Raw genomic sequence first — 15949 nt, 5'->3', positions numbered from 1 at the left:
ACTGGCTCTCTTACAACTGGTTCTTCAGGTTCCATTTTCTCCTAGGCCTTATTGGCATGCTTCTTCCTGAAGGAAGTGTTAGTGCTTTTCTACTACCTGTGTATTCCTCCCATCTTGCTGCCTGCCAGCTTGCTCAGCTCTGGCTACCTACTCCCTCCCTTGCAGATCCACTGCTTCTCCCATGGACTTCTTCAGTCATTGTAATAATGTAATATACACTGTAGACCTAATAATCAACAAAGTCAGAATCCTTTGGATTCTATTAGATTCTTTTCAGCTGCCTGCTCCTTGAGATGGGCTGTGTCTGCCTTTATGTCCCTACACCACTGTATGTGCTGTTAATGCACAGTCAGGGAGTTATGTGGCAAACCATATTTCAAGTTTCCCACTGAAACTTTGTCCAGTTTTGTCTCACACCTAAACTATCCTGCATAAGCTGAGAGATTTGGGCATCACATGTGTAATGTCGAAGTTGAGCCCGGAAGATAGCTGTGATTTTGGTCCAAACTTCCATTGAGGAATTCTGGACAATTTGTGATGTTGCCCTCACCAGATGTAACTGGAAAACTCTGCCCAGGACAACTGTTAAGCAACTCATATCTTGTTCAGTTTGTCACACTGTGTGATTGGCTTCACAGGGTCTCTGCCCTCCAGGTCGGCATTTGGCAATAGTTCCATGCCTGTTTCCTCCTTTTCTACCAGCCTGATCCTCACAGAAGAACATAACAGCTCTGTTCTGTCCTGACAGCAGTGCTGGAAAGGGTTAATTTTGCACTGTCTGTGATAGGGAGACTTCTGTGTAAACACTGCTGACATTTCATCACTGGGATTTGTCACAAGACAAAATAAGATCATATTCACCAGTTTAAAGGCCCTGAAGAAGTGTCACTGGCATCTCTGTGCTTAGGGCTGCATTAGCTTCTCTGCTACAGATCTTGTTTTCAGAGATTAAGAACATCCACAGAAAGTTCTGTATGCACGGCTGAAGCTATTTAAGAACTGTGTTTTACAGGAAATGTGAGGACAGACTAGAAAAATGCAAAGCAAAACATGAGAGAGGATAATAACAGTCAAAAAGAATACATTAATAAAGTACTCTCCTAGAAAAATAAATGGTCTTCTTTAGGCCTAGATGGCAACTAAAAATAACCTATTGCCAAAGACAAGGTGGAGCTTTTTAGTCCCATATTCCCATTTACATCACTGCACCCAGTCAAGGATTTAGGGTGGGGGTCTGAGGGGTGGGTGAATAGCTGGATCAAAAGAAGTGTAGCTTTCTAATGCACTTTGCCTGGGTCTGTACCTGGATTTTCAAATGGAAATCTGTCTGGAAGTGAAACAGCTCCAGGCTGTGTTATGACTCTCTGGACACTCTCTGATATTCTGCTGCACAACCAAAGAGAGATGAGGACAACTGCGCAGCAGCTTCTCTTGTGAGGTGCTGGGAAGAGGGGCTGTAAACTGAGGGCAAACCTTGCCCTAATAATTTTAATGGCTGGCATTTAAAGCACAATATACATTTAAAGCAAACGATATGAGCTAAACCAATACAATATAATCTATGATTTGTCAGTGCTGTTGCTAGTTACTCTTTTTGTGCAGCTACTGTAAAATGAGAGCCAGCCCAGGCAAAGTTAATGCCAAAGGATGGGTTTGTGTTCTGAGCTCTGCTATGCCTGAGCTAATCTTCTGGGTAGGAAAAGCATAAATACTACAAGTATCCAAGAATAAGTAACGCTTGTAAGTTTTCGGCAAGGAGATAATGAGACAAGTTCACCAGTTGGCTCAGCCTTGCTGATCCAGACACGGTGTTGACTCCTGGCAGGAGCAAGGATGAAATGTAAGTGGCAGGTCACAACTTTTAAGCTAACAGATCAGAAAAAGTGGAAACGTCTGGGTTTCAGGTATCCAGCCATCTGCCCCAAAATAACATAGGCTGTCCCAAGCCACAGGGAGGACTCGGCTCTCATTCTGTGTCCCCCCAGGCTCTCCCCTGCAGGTGGTGCCACCAGGGGGAAGGAGGGCTCATTTGAGGAAGCCATTAGGTCTTTTTTGTCTGCTGATGAGCACTACGACCAACACTTGATCCTTGCTTTTGGGAACTAAACCCGAGGCCTGTAATCCTCACTGGGCAACAGTCCCAGGCTGTGGTGATTGAAATAGGTGCCTCTAAATTGTTAAAATAAACTGTTGAAGACCGTACACTGCTCAAGTTGTCCCAGGAGGGAGATATACCAGGATCTGATGCTTTTGGCTCTGAGGGGAGTAATTTTGGCAGACTTGTCTCGCCAAGACACCACACAAGTGAGACCCACCTGCTGGGGTGCACAGAGACATGCTGGCACCAGCCATGGTGGTGTGCACATCCACAGCAGTGTCTCGAGGAGTAGTTCAGGAGTCGCACACCTATCTCACTTTGATCTTGGCTGTCTGCCATGAACCAGTACTTCCCTGTCCTCCCAGCTTTGATGCATGGTACTTCCCTAGCCTGTAGGTCCTGGTACAGACATAGAACCTACACACCATAGGTAACCTCAGCACTAGAGGTGCAGCATACACCACTTTGCCAGGGAAGGAGCTCACCATCCTCAGCCAGGAGTGAGGCAGTGGGTAACACCATGCCCAGATGTCACATGTGCCTTGTGGAAGCAGCACAAAGTCTTCACACAGCTGCAGCATCGCACCTGCTTAGCAAGGAGGACCTCGCAGGAGAGGATGCTGTGGGAAGAAGAAGGTCTATGGAGGCCTGGGCTGGGTTAGGAGCTCGCAGAAGTTAGTCTCTCAAAGAGTTGGTTCAGGTCTTGAGGTGTTGAAAGGCTGTGTGACAGGAGAGAAGACAGAACCTTTCTTCTCTGGTCTGTGAGTTCAAACTTGGCCTATGGTGGCAGACACTAATTGCTATTTCTGCATGATGGGTGTTTGTAACACTGCTTGGTGGGCTCAGGCCAGCCCTGACGGCCAGAAAGCTGCAGGGAGATGAAACTGTCATTAAAACTCCCAGAGGCTGGAGGAGTCCCTGCTCAGGTGTTGGGAGGAGATGTGCCCTGGGGCCTGACCTAGCCCTCGGAGGTGGGTGTGAGAGACACGCAGGGCTATGCCATGGCTCAAATCACGTCCATGGCAGCCAGAGGGGCAAGTCCTTGTTTAGACTGGGGAGAGATGTTTGCGCTACCATCATTTTGTTAAATTTCCCTAGTACAACAACCAACCAGTGCCTCACTCTCTAGGAAGGTGCCCGCATGTTAACAGCTACAAGGGCACCCCTTTTTTTCATGGATATCATTGGCACTCGGACACACAGAGACTGAACACAGATACGGGATGGTGACAGTGTGATGTGGGGAGGTAGGCACTCTGCAGAAATTAAGTGCTTGGCTGATGTGGCTGCTGGGGCACATCTGCTTGGCAGACGAACGGGAAAACATGGCCCAGTCTAAGATAGCTACACTTGGGAAGGTCAGGTAGGACAGCAGGATGTGCCTCCTGTTTTGGGTCTTCCCACCCTACTGCTGATAATATCATGGGTTAAAAAATGTGTTCCTAGTCAGTCTTGTCATTTAGGTAGGAGGAATGCATGTTGGTTAATTTTTATTCTTGGTATTTACTGGAACATAGTAACAAAGAGGACACAATAGGTTAGTGCGAGATGTTAGCCTTTACGTTCACATGGCTTTGTCCTTAAACAGTAAAGATTTTTTTTTATCACTACTGACACCTCAATATATAGCAAAGGACACCCTGAAATGGTCATTGCTATTTCAAATGAACGAGTGTCGGTACACCACATTGTCAAAAGGAATTATGCACAAAACCAAGGTGCTTGAAAGCTGAACTTCCCCACAGTTGTGGGATTTTATGCAGCTGAGAAACTGGTAGTGATAGGAAATAAGTCCATGTGGTGTTTTACATGGGTATGTTTGAATTACACATACAACAAGAGCCTTTCATTGTTCACCTCGCTAGTGTGAGTATATAATTTTCCTGCTGTCTTTTTCCTTCTTTTGTTCTTTTCAGCTATTTTGTGATTAACACTGTCTGGGGAAGAATTTCAGTATTTTCTCTGGTTTAGCAGGATGTGAGTGAGGTGGTGCTGCTGCATGAATCTTTTAAAAGCAGCCTAAGAAATATTTAAGACCTTAGTCTAGGAGGAACAGCTCTCCCAGGCATAATTTTTGGTGCTGGTTGCAGCAGGGAGCGTATGCTGTGAGGAAAGTATTATTTTTCTAAATGGAAGGTGTCAGATGGTCACGCAATGTGACTGCATGTTCGAGATCACTGCCTCCCATCTGCAATTTGTGACGTGTGAAAGATTCTGCCCAAATGTGCTCACCAACTGGAAACCCTCGGCACTTTTTTTTTCTTATCAGGAGAGACCAAGATAACCAATGGTTTTACAGATCAGGGATCCTATCAAATTAATATCATTCTAGGATAAAATCTGCTTTAAATACAACCACTAAACTCCAGCAAAGTTAACTAGTACATACAAGTTCATTCAACTGATTAAAAATCCCTACTAGTAAAACAAGAAAATATACATGGATTTTTTTTTTCAAGAAAAGCATTCTGCTCCTATCTTTTAACCAAGGGCTTGGTATAAAACATGACAGTCTTTTCCAGCACTAATTAATGCCATCTAATTATAACACTTACTAGGCTCATGCCAAGCTTTAATATACTGGGGGTAGTTTCTCCTTGTCCAGCTTGCCGCTGGATCAAACAAGATGATTGCTTTTTGCATCTCTCTGTCGGTGAAATGGATGCCACTGTGGCTGGGGCAGAGGCTCAGCAAAGATTATTTGCCTCCAGAAGAGCATTTGCAGCCCACCAAGAGGGGAAGGTGCTCTGGACAGGGGCACTCGGCAATGTCTCCCCTGCCCTCTCTCTGGTGAGGAAAGCACGTCCAAGGGGTTATGAGCTGACAAGTCAAACCCCAGCCGTGCCAATGATGGGGAGCAGGTGATGGCTGCCCCTCAGAGTGCAGGGTGCCTGCTGCAAGGTTCAGGGGCTGCATGGAGCAGTGTAGCCAGGATAGCCTGTTGTTAAGCGTCCAGGACAGCATCAAGCATACAGGACAGAAAACAGGGCTGTGAGGCAGTAGTGGCTACCCCAGCATCCCTCCCAGCTGCGTTACCCTCAGCTTTGCCATGGAGCAGTGTATGGTGACAAACCTGTGTGATCCTTGCTGGCCACAGGGCTACAGTGTAGCTCACCTACTGCTTATAAATCCCTGAGTGCCCCAAACAGGAGCATTCGGTGACTTCAGGGGATGGATATAAACCTCACCCAGCCACTGGAGCATCCCCCAGTGCTTTATAGTCTGAGCTGACAGCTACCAGAGGAGAACTCCTCTCCAGTGAGTTACTATTTTTGATGATCAATAAGTTCATTGCATTTAATTTCCCTCCTTGGTTTAGCCAGGAAGTAATACAGCAGGTATCTCTGCCAAGTCCCCAAAAAAGAGCAGATGTGCTCATGACTCAGCACTGGGTGCCTGTCCAAGGAGGGGCTGCTGACCAAGGCTGTGTGATGAACAGTGCTGTTACAGATGTAGCTGCAGCCGTTTGTGTGCAGCAGAGCTATCTGTAACCTCACTGTTGTACACACAAAGTGGAACAGGAGAAGGTAAGAGTTATACAAGTTGATTAAAATCTTTCCAGGAAGACAGGAACTTGCCCACATGCCAAGGACCTAGTCAAATTTATTAGCAACAGATATTGGTACTGGGGTTAATTACACTACAGGTATCTCTACAAACTACCATTACCACGTAGACAGACTTCAGGGACCTGTTCTTAAAGAAAAGTCAGTGGACACAGTGCAAGTGAAAAGCATTGGAGTAATAGACCTTCATCTGCTGAACAGGTCTAGCAAAGATACTGACAAAGCCTGCTCTGCATGGCCTCTCCAGTGGGCTACCACACCAGTCCAGGAAAGAGGGAAGATTTTTCCTCTTTTATGCAATCTCTCCACTAGGAGAAATGCCAAGTACTAGCTACAGGTGTAGGCATCTTTATTCAAGGATGGAAGGTCTGCTGGGTCAGGGAGACCATCCTTCTGTGAAGCCATGGCAGATAATAGCCATTGAGATCTACTTGGTCTTGCTTGCCTCAGTTGAGCAGGAAGGCAATGGGCTTTCTTCAGTGGTTCAGAGCCACCTTCTAGCTGGCTAGAAACCCTCCTGACCAGCCTATATCCCTGTGTGCTTCTGCCTACACTGTCCTTTAGATTAAACAGCTCTTCTCCATCCCCATATTTATATTTTTTCTTGCCTTGTGGATGCACACAGCCAGAGGAAAGATATCTCTTAAGAGGCTTTGTTTTTTACACACATGAATGCCTTCTGGTCTCCCATATGAAAGGATCTTCATTCCCTTGATAGCGTCCCACCCCTTCTTTGTACCTGCCCAGACCATGATCCTTTTTTTTGGGATTTAATAACATCACTATTTCAGTTGATGCCTTTGCCTTGCACAGTGGTATGCATATTTCCCTATCTGTGCCACAGCCGTCTGATCTGATACGTTCCAGGTTGCATGGCTTCAGCTGACTTTATTTTTTGTAATCACCCTTTGATGTACTAGTACAGGTCCTTCTCTTCCCAAGCCATATCTAATCAATAAATTACCAGTTTACTATAAAATAAACAAACACTACGACCCTAAAACGTTCCTAACCAAGAGGAGACCTTGCTACAGGCACTTCAAAATGAATCTGAAATGGAGCCAGTTTTCTGAGGTATTCAGGCATGTGGGGGGATTAAAGCCTTACAGTATTTCTGTGCACACCCTCCTGCACTTAGCTTGAAGCCCGCCTTACCCAAGCTTGCTTCTTGCTGTCAGTCCACAAGCACCAGAGCCCTGGACAATTTGCAATTAGGAGAACTTGCAGTATTACAGCTCCAACAGGAGGTCTCTGCCACGCTCAACTCTGATTTAGCAAATCAATACTTTACCCAAAGCCTTCCATCCATCATCTTTCTCTGCTCTTGTCCCATAGGAAGTGATGGCAGCTTTGTGACCATATTTATTCTTACTTTCCCCATAATTACTTTATTTTCCCCCTCATCTCCCTGCTGTAGGAGACAGTTCACAGGTGGTGCTGGTGGTTTCTGTCTGGTAGCCATGGGTCTGCCAGAGTGTCCCTCAGAGTTGCTGAGCAGGAGGCTTGCTGTAAATCACAAACATGAAGTAAATATGTTTTTTCAGAACTCAGTGGTAGGCAAGTCAAATAAAAAAAGGAAAAATAGCCATTGTATTTCAGGGGCTAGAGCCTGTTGAGACATTTTCCAACGAAGACCATACTATAGGCTTCTTTTTAAAAAAAAATCTGAAACAAAACAGCAGAAGTTTTAAAAGCCCTAATGAAAAACCCCGAGCAATAGCCCAATGCTAAGAGTCTGTCGCCTACTCTACCCCAAAACATGGTGAACTGAACTGAGAAGTGACCAGAACATCCCCAAATGTTACGTGCATGAGACAGGAAGCTTGGTGGAGTCAGCTTTGAAGGAAGATTTTGTATTGTTCAGAGAGTCACCCAAGCATGGCAAGGCTGGAATTCCATCTGTTCAGCTCCGCTCAATGAACTGGGTCACTTTCAATGGTTCACTAAATCCTGACTATCTAAAAAGTACAGTTATTATGCTTTTAAAATCTTGAGCTGCACAGCAAGATCACCTTACTGTTTTTTTCTCTCTTGCCCTTGAGTTTAGCACCTCTGAAAGAGGGTTAAGTGTAGTACACAACCTAGAAGACAAGTCAAGTGCCATAGACAACATTTGGGTTTCTGGAGAAGAGACGTGAGCAAGTCTGCTCATTAGTAAACACCTTTGTGTCAGAACAATCCTTGGCAGGACTTTGTTTCCTGAAGAACTAATCTCTGATGTTGGGAAAAGCTGACCTTCCAAGACTGATCTTTGCTTTTTAGTCCTCATGGAGGTTTCTCTGTACTCTGGAGACTGATCTCTGGCTGCAGCAAAAGACAGCAAGTATTTGGCTGGCCTTTTTGCACAATTGTTCCTGGGTATTGAAAGAACAGCTACAGGAGCAGTAGAAAGACATAGAAGGATAATGTCTTTGGAGGCCAAAAAACTAGCTTGCTGAAGGGTGGGAAGAGGGATGAGGAAATAGCACTGCACAGTTCCTTGATATTCAAGCTTTCATGGGAGGAACATCAAAGCAACTAATCAGACCACCTCTGAGAACCAAGTCTTGAATGCTATGTCCAAGTTTGGCTCAGGAAAAGAGAAGGAAATATATCTACCTTTGTCAAAATATGGATCTTCCTCTATGAACACTAGGGCTTGAGAAGTTGATCTCTACTCCAAAATACATAATTCGCATCTCATTCCTATATTTATTTATACTTTATTCTTTCATACATCATACTGGGGCAAATTTACATTAAAATTTACATTACTTTTTTAATGTTATAACTCCTTTTTCCTCTGTAAAAAGAGGTTAGTAATATTTAGCTGCTTTCCAAACATTATTTATGCTGTTATAAAAAATATAATGTCACCAAAACCAAGAGAGTTAAAGAAAGAGCACAACTCACCAACAAAACTATATGGACCTCTAAACAGAATCAACTGAAATCAGCACTTTGGAATTTAATGTGAAGAACACATTATGGAGCCTGCAATTAAAGACTTTTTCCCCCTAGATGGTCACATAAATAAATGAACCATTCAAAGTGAATCAGTTCACTGAGGAGCAGGAAAGTGCATGGCATCAGCTTTCTTATCACCTCCTGACACGAGTACTGTAGCTTCCACCCCCTGACCTCCTCCATGTCCAAATCCCTCCTCTCTAGTCCATTTGGGTCACTGACAGATAAGTACCCATGATGAAACTCCTTGTGGAGATATTTAAGCTGCTAAGCACTAAATGCACTTATTGAGTCACTGCAGACACTGTATATGTCCCACCTGGTAGATGAAATAGGTTCAATTTTGGTGCAGAGCAGCAGCACAAAACAGTGGTATCTCTCACCCAGGCATGGACATGTTGGTGTAGAAGATGAGGTCTCACATATTTGGAAGGAAGAAGAGGTTTTTCTGAAGTGGAGAGAGTCTTGGAGATACAGCAGACAGACAGATGGTGCAGTATGTTGATTTGGGTTTTTCTACACAGAAAAAAGATTCAGCCACTTTTATTGTGGAGGAAAAAATCCAGATTGCAAACTGTTTGAGATCTTGCAGAACTTTTTTTTTTTTTTAATAAAAAAAGAAATCTTCAAAATATTTCAAGGGCAATAAAACATACATCAATGCCAGAATTATTTTTTTATAAATCAAAATGACTGTAAGGATTATTCCCAGATTCTCATGTGATTCTCTTACAAATCTTCATTTCCATTTCGTGACTAATTCAGCTTTCCCTCTTACTTTCTTGCATAGATTTCTTCATTCTCTGACCCACATAACCAAGAAAAGAAAAAGAAAGAAAAGAGTTTTTCAGTTATTTGCAGTATAGCTCAAAAGCAATACTTCAGACGCATCCCAAGAAGTGACCACTACATCTGTTGATTTTATTCTGTCTGCTTTGCTGTGTCTAAGCTGACCCTGTTTCACCGCCCTACCATTTCATCCTTTTTCCTGGCTCTCTAGTTCTCCTGTGGTTGCCGGTGAGGAGATGAGCCCTGTGGTGCAGGATACCACATCAGCCCATCAACCTGCTGTTTTGTCTTTCATTTAACAACTGCAGCAAGGATGCAAGACTTGGATCTGGTTAGTGAGCAGGCTGTCACAAATTTGTTCTAACCCAAGATCTGATGCCTTGCAGAGTAGCTTCTCCAATCCTTATTTAGGAATACGTACATTATTTCTCTGATTGAAGAGGTGTAGGTTCTTTCCCTCCTTTCTTTTTTTGGGAGGGTGACAGGATAAATAAAAAGCTGCCCTGCCCCTTCTATCTGCTTAGCTGTGGGAATCATCCAAAATGACTCCCCAATTGAACTCCAAGGTTCAGGCAATTAGAAAGGCAGAGGAGGGAGAGATTTCTTCAGAGCTGCACTGGGTAAGATACAGACATAACTTATCTCCAATGTAATGGAAAGCAAAAAAAAAAAAAATTAATGGGTGATAATAGGTCAGTTCCTGCAAGATGCTAAGTGTCATCAGTGCTCCTGACCCTCACAGCAGGTGACATTATACATTTTTCAGAAGGTTCTACTGGAACTACAAGAGCATGTCTCATAATCATACTTCTACAGTGCTCATTCCTTTGGATGTCAGAGCCCTTACAGTATTATCTCTCCACACCCACTATTATTGCCATTTCTGCTTCATAGAAGCAGGTGCATTGAAGTGTAGGGGGGGAAACAGCCACACTAGCAACAACAGTCTCCAGTTGGGTTCATCAGCAGGGATTGGAGGTGGAGTACATATGGCTGATGCTTGACTTTTATCTTGAGGACACCTAAGGTTGAGAGAGGAGGGAATGAAGTGCAGCCCAGGAGTTTGCATTTCAGAGATCTTAATAAATTGCAGTGGGAATGGGATGTACAGTGCCTCTGGCCGCAGATACCCTCACGCAGCTCAGATACCAGCAACTGAGGCACTCAGAGAGGGAGGCGCCTTTGAAAATAACATCGTGTAATTTACCCTCATTTTAGTCTGATTCTGCATTGTCTTCCACTTTGCTATTACTTATGTCTTTCTTCAATGAGACCAAAGTACATGTTGAACAGTCGCCCTGGTTTGGGAATGTCCTGAGTCTATAAGTAAAGCTATGAAAAAAATGTTTCTGTGAATCAATAGCAACAAAACCTGTGATTTTAATTCCCAGTCCTTTTACCAAGTAGCTCTTTTATTTGACCTAGTGCTTATTATGAAATAGAAAGAACTTCATGCCTGGTATGTTAAGATTTTTATTTTTTTTTTTAGGAAGAACCAGATGAGCAAAGGAATAGAAAGAAAAGCACTCAAAGGAATACAAAGAAAAGTACTCGCATCAACTACAGCAGTACTTGCTTCTGAGTCACTGGCAGCTCTAAAGGAAATATCTCAAATACTTACAATCAAAGGTATAGGAGATAAGGAACAAGATGAAGTAACAAGTGACAACTACTCTGGGCTACCAAATCACACAAGAGAATAGGATGGCCAGTTCCTTAAATATCTTTCTATATACAAGATGTAGGGGAATAAAAGCTGTATTAGAGGAACAGCTTTCAATCTGATTGACACATGCAGGAACTATCTGGCTGGCAGGACTGAAATGTCCTTGGAATTTTTTAAAAGCATGGATGACAACTTCATAACGTCAAAAAAAAAACAAAACCAAAACCCATGCCAGTTGTATCCAACATGGTGAAAGTTATACTGGAGTTCATCTAATAGAAGAAGAGAAAATTATGTCTGAAATAAAATCTGACAACTGCTCAGGATTGTAAATTGGCTGTGTATGTTTTGTGAAAACAGAATACAACCAGAATCCCCAGTACATCTGTCTGGTGCTTCAGGAAAGGTGCATTTTACACAGCCTAAAATATCTGAGTGACATAATTTAAGCAGAAAAATATGGATGATAACTGTTTACTGTTTGAGAAATAGTTACCAAATTCACAGAAGTCCAGAAGAAAGGCTGTATGAGGTAAGAAAGCATGGAAATGTAACAGCTACAAATACCAAAACAAAAAGAAAAAGTTAAAAAAATGAGACGCCAATAACAATGAAACAACATTAAAAGCAGAAAAATACAGAAAACTGAATAATAAAGCTAACGGACCCAAAGAGGAAATTTACAGATAAAGGAGATAAAAATAAAAGGAAAGAAAAATCTTTTTAGACTTAGAAGAATAAAAACAGTCCGAACTGAAGGATGTTTTTAAAGAATAAGATGGAAACATTAAAATAAACATTTATAATATAAAAAGGGTGGAAGAATTCAAGAAATTTCTCTCTTTTTCATTTGGGGAAAAAGTAGGTCTATATTCATATGATATGAAACTGCCGCTGTACTATTTCCCAGGATTCCCAATAGTATTTAAGGCTGATGGTAGGCAGCTATTACGAAAGTTAGATGTTTAAAATCATCAGATGTTTTGTTTAGAGCTAGCCAAGGACCTCTTTAAATTGTTAGCACTGATTGTCAATAATTTTTGAAATAATCCAGGTGTTGCAGAGAAGGAACAGACAGGCAACATTGTGCCAGTGTTTAAAAGAGAGTAAATACTATGACCCCATTAGCTCCAGGCCACTCAGTCTGATGTCAGTCCACAGTTTTGAAATGGGATCAACGACAGAGGATTTGATTAATAGACAATGTAGTGTAATTAGTGACAATTAACATGTTTTTATAGAAAACAGTTCTTGTAAAACTAACTTCCTAACATTTTTATGAGATTATTAATTTAGTTGATAATTACATTGATGTAGTATACTTCAATTTTTGTAAAGTACTTGACCTAGTACTTCAAAGTATTTTAACACACTACAGCAATACAAACCCAATGTGGCACACGTTAAATGCATTAAACTGGTTAAAAGATATGTCTGAAAATGTAATTATAAGCAACACTGACTGTGTTTGTTGCTAGTGGGGTTCTGCAGGGATTGGTTCTTGGCTGTATATCATTTAACATTACCAGTGACATGGAAGAAAACATAAAATCATTACGATAAAGTTTGCAGATGACGTGACATTTGGGACCATGTTAAATAATGACCTGGAGAGATCTCTGCTGCAGGAGGGGCTGATTGCTAGGACAATGGGCACAAACAGATAGTGTAATTTCAGTAAAGCTGAATGTGCAGGATCTGGGGGAAAGTACTTGAAAGAGAGGGGACATCTTCATAACAGAGGCAGTGAAGAAGATGGGAATCGTGATGACTGCTCAACTGGGCATGAACTCCAGTCTGGTCCTGCACCCGGTGGGCTCTGAGCGTATGAACAGGAGACTGTGCAGTGACAGAGGGATTGGATTATGTCAGCCATAATGCTGTCAAAGTCCTTTGTCCTTTTTATGTGCCCAGAGCTCAGACAGGTTGATACCAAGCTCTAGGTGGAACATGGAAGAGTGGCAAAGATAATTACATTAGAATTACATGAGAAAACAGGCCTTAATGAAAAAAAAGCTCTATGTACTTACCTTGTCAGGAAGGAGGACAATGATGTTGCGGAATGATGGAAAGTTAATGTTAGATGAGTCCTTAGACTTCTAGTCATAAATACAACAGCTGCTGGGGCTGAAGCTGAAACTTTAACATTCATAAAGATAAACTGTGAATGAATGACTTTGCAGTAATGATCAATTTGGTCAGTCTGTCCCAAATAAAAAAAACATTTTTTTTCTGTCTTCTTGACGTTGAATGCTGTTGATTTTGCTGTTTAGAGCCATAGATTCATTGCAAAGCTAGGTCCAGAGCTAGAGGTAAAACATTCAGGAATTGAAGGCTTAACAAGTCCTACTAAGAAGTCCATTATTTCCATTTCCTAAGCAGGCTACTGTAGATCTTACTCTGCCTGGGAGCTGGATAAAAACAGCCAGTTAATGCACTAAAGGTCAAAATTTCAGAAGTGCTCTACAAATGCATTACAACCAACTATTAATAATTCTCTCCTTTTTTTAAGGGGTCTGGTCATGTCCAAGGGAATGCCAGCTACATTTTTCTTAATGTATGAGCACAAGTTACACATAACAACCTAACAACACAATACTGCCTCTTTAATGCTAATCTATTCCTTGCAATCTACTAGATACATGTAGAATCATTGGTGTGTATCAAGAGAGCAAAATCAGATTCTGAAAATATCTGAAAGGATGCACTAGAGTGTACATAATAATGTATTTTAATCTGCCAGGCCTTAAAATTAATCATGAATTCCCACAGAGATTTTAATAATTTTGAGATGATGTTTTTTTTCATATAGTGATATTCTTGGACAGAGTTCTTGAAATGCTACATGAAAATGGGTGGGGGAGGGAAAAAATGGGGGCCATTTTTCAATTACCAGATTAGCTAAGATACAAATACAAGAGCTACTGTTTAATTGGTTGTTTTATTCTTTTCCTTCCACCTAATAGATAATCAGTAAGGTACCTCAAACACAAACTTTTATCACATCGTAAAGTTGGCATACAGCATAAAGTTTATCTCTTTGGGCATATACTTAAGGGAACAATTGTCATCAGCAAATGCACGCACTGAAGGACTGGAAACTTCCCGGGGAAGTTTGCAAGCCCCAGTGTTTGAGTGAGGAGGTTAAAGGGGGCTCCACACTCTGGAGCTTCCCCTCAAGTTGTTATGAGGCATACAACCTAAAACACACCTTTATGATCCAATCTTATCTTTTGTCCTGAACATTTTTGTCTCTTTGTGGAAACCAATATGCGGTGGTTTCTCATAGCTTCCAGTCACCCAGGGCCCCACAGTTTTGGTCCAAATACCTGCATCTCCTGCTATTAAATATAATTTACCAGAGCCACTTTGCACAGTCACAACAGAAACATTTTAATTCCACCAAACCTGAGCTATTTTATTTTTCGTTAAATGCTCTTTCACGTGTGGCCATGCATAAAGTATGGTAAAGAGCATCAGTATTGCAGAAGGTCTATGATTTTCAGGGCTGAAACAAAACATGCTTCTGATTTCACTAAACCAAGGTATTTTCAATACATGTGGAATTAAACCAAGAGGTAAATGGTTACTGTGCACCCCTGTTACTGTTTCTTGGGAGATATTCATGTCATAAAGGACCAAGCATGATGAGCAAAATACATTTAACTCCATCAAAAAAAAACCTGGTAATTTTTTTAATTAAAGAGTATTACTTATGTTCCACCATTTATATGAATTTTGCACAGCTGTTTGCACTAATATGCGTTAAAATGGATAATTACCACAGCAATCATGGTATGATACAACACTCTTGCTCCATTTTAAATATATAGCCTGCTTTTATCTCTCTCTTACCCACTGACACACCTGTTTTTATGCTGTTTCCTTGCTTATTTGTTCCTTCCTACTAGTTGGTGCCAACAAATATTTCAGACACCAAATATTTGATGCATTTCTGGGTCTGGTGTTAACAGCTTCTAGACTACGTTTTTGTTTCCCTGTTTTAATGGTTAGGAGAAGCAAGAGGCAAACGGAATAGTGATGTTTATGATGAGAGGGTAGACGAAGGGGTCGAGGAAAGCTGGGAATAGCTGAAGTGTGTCTGACACAGCAGTTTCTCTTCTGTATCACTATTTTATTTTTACGAGGCTGCAGCAAATTGATAGCTTCTGATACCATAGTCAATAAAACGTTGTGTAAATTCCAGCGATGGGCTGGAAAAAGATTGAATTAAAAGGGAGGTATTGGGTCACATCCATATTTCAAGTCATTTCTGTGCTGCCTTATCCCAGTACCCGGGGGAAGGATCTTCTTCACAACTAACCACCCAATTAGTACCTGCTGAGCACCCGATGCTTGATTTTCTTCTAACTGCCCCCCTTTTTCTATGCAAACCAATTTTCTAACAGTTTCCATTTCATCCCTTAGAAGAACTTTTTTTTTCCAGAAAGTTTGGACAGGTCAGAAAAAGCAGTTTGAGAAAGAAAATTTTTCTGAAACTTTCTCAATCCTGGAAAATGTTTTTTGTAAACATGATGTGGCAGTCTGCTTAGCCATTATTATTCCCTCAGTTGTATTACTGCTTTTACTGGGATGAATTTTTCTATAGGACTGCAGGCTAATTCAAGTCAGAAGGGACCTCAGCAGGTCTGTAGTCCAACCTTATTCTCCAGCCAGGCTCAGCCAAGAGCTCAGATCTGGTGCTTGGGGATTTCTCTGGTCAAGTCTTGTAAAGTTCCAAGGGTGGAGACTGCACAACCTCCCTGGGCAGCCTGTGCCGCTGCCTCACTCTGTTCCTGGGGAAACTTTTCACCTTGTAGCAGTGTGTCTTACTTTCTACTTGTGCCCGTTGTCTCTCATTTTCTCATCATGCACTATTACAAA

The sequence above is a fragment of the Numenius arquata genome, chromosome 4 (genome assembly GCF_964106895.1).
Source record: "Numenius arquata chromosome 4, bNumArq3.hap1.1, whole genome shotgun sequence".
NCBI lineage: Eukaryota > Metazoa > Chordata > Aves > Charadriiformes > Scolopacidae > Numenius > Numenius arquata.
This window is presented reverse-complemented; position numbering follows the sequence as displayed.